The sequence below is a fragment of the Neomonachus schauinslandi genome, chromosome 9, assembly GCF_002201575.2.
Source record: "Neomonachus schauinslandi chromosome 9, ASM220157v2, whole genome shotgun sequence".
Taxonomy (NCBI): Eukaryota; Metazoa; Chordata; class Mammalia; order Carnivora; family Phocidae; genus Neomonachus; species Neomonachus schauinslandi.
The window spans coordinates 103,359,479-103,369,465 of NC_058411.1; positions in this window are offsets into that span (position 1 = coordinate 103,359,479).

The following is a 9,987-nucleotide window of genomic DNA, read 5'->3' on the forward strand; positions in this document are numbered from 1 at the left end:
TAAATACTTCACTGAGCATTTCCTAAGAGTAAGTATATTCTTTCATGTAACCATAATACAGTTATCAACTTCAGAAAATTTAACACTGGTATACTTATTATTGCTCTTACTCCAGTTTTGTCATTTGACTCAATAACCTCATATTTTTCCTTCGGTGTAGGCTTAAATATTACATGTCTATCTAGTCTCCTTTAATCTGAAATGTTTCCACAGCCTTTATCTGTCATGATGTGGATACATTTGAAGAATACAGCCCTTCCTCCCCCTTCCCCCCTTTAAAAAGATTTATTTATTTATTTATTTTTTTAAAGATTTTCTTTATTTATTTATTGGAGAGCGAGCGAGAGAGAAACAACATGAGAGAGGAGAGGGTCAGAGGGAGAAGCAGGCTCCCCGCTGAGCAGGGAGCCCGATGCGGGACTCGATCCCGGGACTCCAGGATCATGACCTGAGCCGAAGGCAGTCGCTTAACCAACTGAGCCACCCAGGCGCCCTAAAAAGATTTATTTTAGAGAAAGAAGGAGAGAGAGAGAATCTCAAGCAGACTCCCCACTGAGCACAGAGCCCAATGTAGGCTCCATCCTACTACCCCAAGATCATGACCCGGGCCAAAAATAAGTCGGGCACTCAACCAACTGATCCACCCAGGCACCCCCACCCTTTTTAATAGAACATTCCTCACTTGGGGTTTGTCACTGTGAGGTTTCCTCATAATTAGATTGAGGTTATGGATTCTCAGCCAGAAAACTGCATAGGTGATAGTAGGTCCTTTTCAGGACATCGCATCCGGAGACATATGACCTTCATTCATCCCTCGTTGGTGATGTCAATTTTGACCTCCTGGTCAAGGTGTCTGATTTTTCTATTGTATACTTATGATTTTTTCTCTTGCAACTATAAGCAATCTGGGAGATATTTTAAGACTGCACAAATATGTTGCACCTCATCAAAGTTTCCCTGTAGATTTGGTATTCATTGATGATTCTTGCCTGAACAGGTGTTTCCTATGATGGTTCAAAATGATTCCAGCTGTTACTTTAACCTCAGAGCCTGTCCTGGTTGGGGGTGAGCCTGGGCCCTGCCTACCGCACCCCTAATACATCTCAGCAGGATCCCAGGGCTTCGCTGAGTGCCCTTTGGAAGCCCCTGGGCCAGTGTACAGAGATCCAATTCAAACTGCCAAGGTTCAAGTCCCTTGGTGAGTCTTAGCCTCTAGTTTACTCACCAATGAAAAGGAGATGTACAATGTCCCTACCCCGATGTGAAAAAGTACTGCTGGGCTCCCCAACGGCTGACTCCCTTCCTCCTGTGAGGGCTGCTGGACAGGGCTGGTGGCCAACATAACAGGAAGCACCTGACCAGGGCCTATTGCCTGGCAATGACCTGCCTGAATTCCCCTGCCACTGGCCTCTGTGTCACAGCCATACCGAGTGAGTGGCCTGTAGAGCTGGGGGACCCTAGGTGAATCACTTCATCTTCACAGGTCCCTTATCTCTGAGAAGGAACCAAGGTAAGGGAGAAGAACTCCTTTATTGGTAAGGGTGTCCCCCGACCCTGGCCCAAGAATGAGGTCCCCTCTGGAAGGCCACCTTGGAGAGGGCGGCTGTGAGGAAGGTCTTAGTAGCCAGCCACAGGGCTGAGGAAGGATATGGTGAGAATCTTCCCTCTGGTCTTGGGGGCTGGGGGCCTATGTGGAGAAGAGGAGGCCTTTTTTTTTTTTGGACTACTGGCCGCAGTATCTCAATGGCCTGAAGTGCTGTGGGTAGTTACGATTCACGGTTTTACAAACCACAAGGTGGCCACATTCTGACAAGACCCAGGACAGAGAAGGAGGGATTGTTGGGGCGATGGGTAGCATCTGGATTGCCTCTCCCTCTGCCCCCACCTGAGCCTGGGCCCTGGAAGCTCTCTGTGTCTTTCTGGAGCTATTGTGTTTTGTCCCAACTCCAAGTCCTGTCTTCCTGCCTTCCAACCTTTACTCTCGTATCCCTGACACAAGACATGTCAGAAATAGGAGACTTGGCTGTCAGAAAAGGCCACATACACTCACTTAAGTGGAGGTTATGAGGAGGGTCTGCGGGGGAGGTGGGAGGAGATGGTAGAGAGATGATGGTAAACATTCCTCCCTGTTGTCATAATTTTATTAAAGGAAAAAAATCCTGGAGGAAGTAGCAGGGTATAAGCAGAAAAAACCATGACTTCAGATTCGGAGGCAGACACATCTAGATTCAAGCCCAGCCATGAATGAGTGACCTTAGGCAAACTGCCTCAGTTTTTCCTGTCTATAAAATAGGCTAATTCTTCCTTCTTCACAGGGTTACTGTGGAACACTTAGCCCGTGGCCTGCCTCATAGATAATGTTTAATAAACCCCAATGGCCTGGCCTCACAGGGCACATCCTATTTGGCAGGCCTACATTGACCTCCCATCGTCACCACAGTGGCCTCATGAGGAAGATGTATTTATGTTCACTCCATTTACAGGTTAGTAAACTGAAGTTTAAAACAACTTGCCCAGGAGACCACAAGTTAGTGCCAGGACCTGGGATTTGACCCCCTGGGGTCCTGGCCTGGGGCCACCATGGGCTTCCTGCTTTTTCTCTGGAGAGTCTGACTTCAGATGGATGCTGAGCCCAGGGAACCTCTGGCAGACCTGAGGCTTGGGGCATCCCCACCTTTGCTGGTGCCTGGAGGATACCCCAGGCTGGCCAGGCTCTCCACCAGCCAGCCATGGCCCAAGTGAGAGGCTCAGGAGGCCCTTCCCTTATAAGGACAACAACTCAGCTGTGATGAAACTTTTCTGCCTCCCAGCTGGGTGGGCGGAGGAAGGGAAATGACAGGCTCCAACAGCTCAGCTGAGCTTGAGCCTCCGCAGGAACTCGCCCACAGCCTCCCCTCTCCTCTTCCTGTGTTGCGCTGTGAGGGGCTTTCCAGAGGGTCCCACTGGCTGGAGCGGGGAGGCCACAGCCAGTGGCCCAGGGAAGCGAAGATGTGCAAACTGAGGCCAAGGGAGGGGACAGGACCCTTGAAGGCCCAACAGGACCCTTGAAGGCCCAACCCTTGAAGGGGAGAGGACCCTTGAAAGCCCAACAGGACCAGTCTTCAGACTGGTCAGTGCTCTCTTAGGGCCTGGGAAAGGGGGCTGGAGGAGGCTCTTGGGCAAGTCTCTCTCTCCCCTTGGCCCCCTCAGATCAAGTCATAAAGGGGAAGGGGCTGGTCTGCTTGCAGCACAGCATAACCCTATTCCCTTCTTCCCATAGCTGTGTCCTTAGGGTACTGTCCTCCTCAACAAAAATCACCAGCCAACTATCCACCTGAGAAGCTAACCATGGAATCACAGGATATCAGGACTGACAAGGATCTTGAGACCATCTAGTCTGTCCCACTGAGTTTCGAGAGGAGGAAGTAACAGCTCAGTGGGAGGACCTGAACTTGCCCGTCAGTTGTGTTAAAATATATATATAATAATTTTAACACAACTCCTTTTATTTTAACACAACTCCTCCCATATTTAAATTGGGAGGAGGGGCTTTCCCTTGGTTTCCTATTAAAAGTTTCTTTTTTAAGAAATCCCAACATGTTAACTGAATAAAAGGACAAAGGACTTGCTCTACACCCAGTTCTGGCTAGCTGTGGGGTTTGGTGCTTCCCTGGAGACCACATCTGGGGTTGGCAGGGGGGTGAAGCCCTAGGCCAATGGAGAACCAAGTATGGCAGCTGGCGAATCGGTCTCTGACACTGCTGTGCACGATTAGTGTGACCTGAAGCAGCTGCTCAGCCTCTCTGAATCTCAGTCTCATCTCTCCCAGCAGGGTGATTTTGAGGATAAAACTAGACAATTTATATAAAGCATCCAGCTCAGGGCCTGACACATAGTAGGGGCTTAGTAAATGGGTAACAGTATTGTGTGTTGGGCACCTACTTTAGATTAGGTGCTATGGATTCCAAGAAAATGGGATCCTTCCCCAGGTTGCTCGCTGCCAGTCAGGGGAGACAGACAGACAGACTGACAGCCCCCCCTCGGTGAGCATAGTGGGATAAGCTTTGTTAGATGGGCACATTCTGCGGCAGCACAGAACAGAGCTCAACAGGCTTCTCTTGCTGAGGGAATCAGACAAGGCCTCATGGAGGTGACTTTTGTCTGCACCTTGAAGGAAGAGTAATACCAAACAGAGGAATTGGGGAGGGCATTTGAGACAGGGAATAGCAGGTGGACAGAAGGAAAATAGCCTTTGCTAAAGTAAATTCTTTGTGTAGTATCCTGTAGGAGGAGGTGCTGAGGGAGGGGTGGAGGCCTGGGAGATGGGGGCCGTGCAGAAGGCAGAAGGTTGTGATGTTCACTCGGAAAGCTTGGACTTTGTCCTAGAGACCAAGGGGAGTCATGGGTGGGTTTTAAAAAGGGCAGACACGGGCTGTGGGGTGGAGACTGGAGGCAGGGAGACCAATTAGGAGGTGGCAATGGACAAGGTGTAGAGGGGTCAGGGCTTGAGCTGGGACCGTGCCACGGGAAGTAGAGTAGAGGAGTAGAATCTTTCTAGGAGGTAGAATGGGGGGTTTGGGGTCTCGTGGATGTGGGAGGGCTGGAGTGGGAGGGAGGGAAATCGATGACTTACAGGGTGTTGGGCTATGGAGGCACCCTTTCCTGAGATGGGGAGCTCTGGGGGAAAAGACAGGTTGGGGAGAGGATGGCAACTGTGTGAGAGGTCCAGTGAACTACCAGAACTGAGCTGGAGCAAATCTGAAGATCATGGGCATCTAGACAGTGGGTGATTGAAGCCGCAAGTATGGCAGAGTTGTATCTTAGATGTTGTAGGATTAGATTTGAGTGTGACTGACAAGAGGCCATGGTGTCAGGAGAGTTCATCAGAGGCCAAAATCTGGGCCCCAGGGGAGTTAGGCCAAGATAACAGTGACACTAGTTTTCTCTCATGCGAGTCAAGTCCAGCAGTAGAGTCCATCCCTGTTACAGCAGCTCCAAGGTCACTTAGGACCTCCTCCTCTCTTACTGTTCTGCCATCTTATCACTTGACTCCTACTTCATGATTTCCAAGCAACTCAGCTCCTGTCGCATCACTTGTACTCTAACTGCTGGGAAGGGAGATGGGGTCATAAGGATACACACCTTCCCTTCAGAGACACTTCCTGGAAGTTGCACTTCTGCCGACCTCTCATTGGCCAGATTTTAATCAAATGGCCACACCTAGCTGCAAGGATGATCTTTCAGTTTCTTGGTCATTCTTCCTGGTGACCGTGTGCCAACTGGAAATCAGAAGTCCTATTACCAAAGAAAAAGGAAAGAATGGATCTCTAGAGCAGCGTTTCTCAATGGGGGGCCATGTTGTCCTCCAGGGGACATTTGGCAACATCTGGAGGTATTTTTGTCACTGTTAGGAGGGTGGAGGCCAGGGATGCTGCTAAACGTCCCATAATGCATACGACAACCTCCACAACATTTGGCCCAAGATATCAGCGGTGCTGAGTTTGAGAAGCCTTGGCCTACATGGACAATTTCTAGTCTCATTTATGTAACCAGGACAGCGTGAAGAGTGAGGGGACTAGTCACTTGTGGCCACACAAGACACCTGTCCTGGGCAAGCCACAATATTAGGGGAGTTCAGCAGCTCAGACCTAGGCTCTGGGGGTTTGTTTGTTTTTTTTTGTGTGTGTGTGGGGGGGTTGTTATATTTGCCCCAGCTTGGAGGGGCTCCTGCCCTCACAGAAAAGGAAAGAAGCTTTGTTTTGTTTGTGCCTCTTTGTTTCATTCATTTCTTTATATTGGGCTCCAAAGTGCAGAGGGAACTCTGAGGGGAGGACTCTGAGGGAAGGGGCTTATTTAACACATGGGCATTTCTTTGCCCACCAGCCACCGACTTGGCCGCTAGTGGGGGAAAAAGCTCCATAGTCTGGCCCCCCATGGCCAGACTCTAGTTCAGTCCCTTATTTATAGTGTGATACAGTTAGACCCTTCCCCCAGCCTCCTGGCCACAAGCCAGGGCTGGGTGGTCAAGGAGAGGCCCCTGGCCCTGAATCTGCAGAGATGCCAGGGCGGCTTTTCTGGCTTTGCCCATAGCGCTGGGCTGGGCCTTTCTGTGCTTCCTCCCTCCCAGGCAGCCTTCCAACCAAGTCAGCATTTCTGGGCCCCTCCCACCTTCATTTCCTTCCCGGACTGTAGCCTTGGGTTGGAAGGGAAGCGGACCTGCCCCAGCTGGGGCCAATGCCAGGTCATGCTGAGGCTGAGGCCTGTGGGTCCCCAAGGTCCCTGAGACGTGGTACAGCCGAGAGAATGCCTATCAGTGGGATGGTGGTGGGGGAGAGTGTGAACAGCTCTGTCTCTGGGGAGGGCTAGGGGAAAGAATAGCCCCCAAGCCAGTCTGAACTGTTGGGGTCCTTACTGTGGGTGAGCAAAGGTCTCCCCCAGGCCAAACAACACCCACTCTTATCTGGCTATAAAAGGCTCCCTGAAAGGAATTGGTCTGAGAATGGCCCACTGGACCTGGGCTAGGGTCAATCCCTACCATGGGTCTGGGAGGCAGGGTCTCCACAAGCTCAGGAAGGGTTAAGCTCCTACCTTCCAACCTGTTTCTGGAGGCCCAGAGGGACTCTGGAGGTTTTCAGCATTTTCAAATATCTGAGTTTTTCAACGGGACTGGTGATGGATTTGATTGGTGGCACAGACCTTCTGCCGCATGACCTCTGACAAGTTGCCTGACCTCTCAGCTCCTCAGTTTCCTCATCTGTTCAATGAGAAGAATAATGCCCAGCTGAGAGTTGTGAGGATTCATCCAGATAGTGCCTGGCCCACGGGGGGCACTCAGGAAATAGTAGCTGCTCCTCTCATCATTGTATCATCACACTGTCTCTCAGGAGAGCCTCGCTTCTCCTCATCAGAAAGTCCTTCCCCGAGCCACCACTCTAATTCTTTTTTTTTTTTAAGATTTAAAAAAAATTTTATTTATTTATTTATTTAATTTATTTATTTGACAGAGAGAGACACAGCGAGAGAGGGAACACAAGCAGGGGGAGTGGGAGAGGGAGAAGCAGGCTTCCCGCTGAGCAGGGAGCCTGATGCGGGGCTCGATCCCAGGACCCTGGGATCATGACCTGAGCCGAAGGCAGACGCTTAACGACTGAGCCACCCAGGCGCCCCGCCACCACTCTAATTCTTAGCATGCAGAGTCTGCAGTGGGAGCCACCTCAGGAACCTGCATTTTACAGATGAAAGGACCAGGGAAGAGACTTGCCCAAGGTCACAGAGGAGGGTCAACCAGCTGGAATCCATGAGCAACATTCTTCTCCCGCTCTCCCAGGGCTCTCCCGCCACTCAGGAAATGGGCCCAGTCTTTTCATGTTCACCCTTGTTGGCAAGAGCCCCAAAAGGCTGTTTTCCTTCTGTCCAGTTCAGTGTTGATGGCTGCAATCAGGAAATGGGGTGATGGGATGTCCTTCCCTACGTCCTCCTGGTGTGGGGCGGCAACCTCACAGGGCTGGGCTTCCTGAGATACAGCTGTGGCAGCAACTGAAGGAGCTAGCATCATCTTTAGCAATCAGTTTTACAAAGTCAAATACTGAGAATGGGGTGAGAACGGAGGAGAGATGGGGCAGATGTAAGGAAACGAACTTTTTTTCCCCCAGCAGACAATGAATAGAGTTATTCTAGGCTGGATACATCAAGAAACAAAGACATTAAACATACTATCTGCAGTCAGGGAGAGAAGTCACAAAAAGTAAAAATCACTACTACAGTGGTACCTCTGGGCAGTGGTTCTGGAGGTGGGAGAATTTAACTTTTGATACTTTTCATACTATTTGAATTGTTATCATTCAGTATTATTATTTGCTGTATGTGTATGTTATGCCTATTAATAAAATAGTTCATGCCAAGCTCAGGCAGGGGCTACGTGGGCAAAGATGCAGTGTGACTTTTTTTGTCTCTAGACTCCTTGGATGTGAGTCCCTCAGGAAGTCCTTGGTCAGGCTAAGATGGAATTCTGTCAGTCAGACTTTAGCTGGGCCCTCCCTCCTGGCCCCCTCAAAATCAGTTAAGATTGGCTCCAGGAAAAGAAAAAGACAAAGACTGGCTCTAAGACTGTTCCACCTAGAAAATTCAGTTATCCTTAGCAAAAGAAAAAACTCCTAACTCACACCACATACTCTAGATTGGAGTGATGGATCAAGAATTGCAAAGTTAAACCTGAAAACCTTTAGAAAAAATAATGGTATCTTTCTGATATTTTGCTTTGTTACAATGAAGAACTTCTCATCAAAAGACATCTTGAATAAAGTGAAAAGACAAACTGGGAGAAGAGAAATTATTTTATATAACCAAAGGATTAGTATTAAGAATATATAGGAAGGGACGCCTGGGGGCTCAGTCAGTTAAGCCTCTGGCTCTAGATTTAGGCTCAGGTCATGATCTCAAGGTTGTGGGATTGAGCCCTGTGTCGGAATCCCTGCTCAGCTGGGAGTCTGCTTGGGATTCTCTCTCTCCCTCTCCCTCTCCCCCTCCTCCTGCTTGCACACACTCTCTCTCTCAAAATAAATCAATAAATCTTTAAAAAAAAAAAAGAACATAGGGGTGCCTGGGTGGCTCAGTCATTAAGCGTCTGCCTTCGGTTCAGGTCATGGTCCCAGGGTCCTGGGATCGAGCCCCGCATCGGGCTCTCTGCTCCGCGGTAAGCCTGCTTCTCCCTCTCCCACTCCTCCTGTTTGTGTTTCCTTTCTCGCTGTGTCTCTCTCTCTCTGTCAAATGAATAAATAAAATCTTTAAAAAAAAAAAAAGAATATATAGGAAAAGATAGAGAACTCCTACAAATCAGTTAAACAAAAAGATAAACAATACAAGAGAAAAATGAACTGAAGATATGAATAGACATTTGACTGAAGGGAAAATATATACGGCTAATAAACATATGAAGGCATACCCAGCCCCATTAGCACTCAGAGAAATGCAAACAAGCACCATAATGAATACCATGTTATATCCACCTTGGCTGGCAAAAGTTTCAAAGTTTGACAATACAGAGGTAGAAGGGGATATGGGCCATAACATCTCTTAGGCAGTTATTGGGGATATAAATTGGTATAACCCCCTCAGAAAACAAATCTGACATTTCTTATCAAGCTAAATATACATCTACCCAGCAGCAGATTGAATTATTATTCCCATTTTACAGAAGAGAAAACTCAGGCACAGAATGGTTAAGTGAGTTGCCCAAGGGTATAGCTAGTCAGCAGCAGAGCTGGGGTTTGAATCAGACTGGCCCCAAAGGAGGAGAAAGGGCACTGATGGAACAGTCCCAGAGACTGGGGCAACTGCTAGCTGGGCCTGAGGTTTTCTATGACCCCAGAGGGGGAACGCTAAATGAGATCTCTGAAAACAACACCAATGTAGACATGCGATCCTGGCCTCACAGGGAGGAAGGGGCCTTCCTGGGCATCTGGCCCTGCTGCAGTGTGAGTTCTGGAATAGTCATCACAGGTGCACTGCCCTCCCTGCCTCCATGAGGCCTGTGTGCACAGTGAATGCAAGTATAGGATGAAAAAGCGCTGCTCTCTCGCTCATAGGAATCAGCCCAACAGGGAGACAGACACGTTGGAGGCCCAGACAAGTGCTGTGCTGGGTGTTGGCGGGGGGGCACACATTGAGGCTGCGAATACTGGGAGGCTGGGCGGGTGGGCACCTTCCCCTGCAACCCAACTGTCTTGTGAACCCATGAATGCTCAGATAATTCTGCTGACTTGGGGATTATCACAGGCCTTGTACAGACAGGAAATGTAGGCCCAGAGATGACCACGGGCACACAGTTTGGGTGTGGTTTAGCAGGGTCTGGGATCCAGGCCTTCTGGGGGCTAAACCCCTGCAAGATTCCCTAGCAGATCACACTCCAGGCCCCCAAGCCAACAAACGGTTTGAAAATGCCTTCCTGTGAGCCACACGGGCTCTGCACTCCCCCCAGCTTTCCTCCTCAGAAACAGATGTTTTATCCTT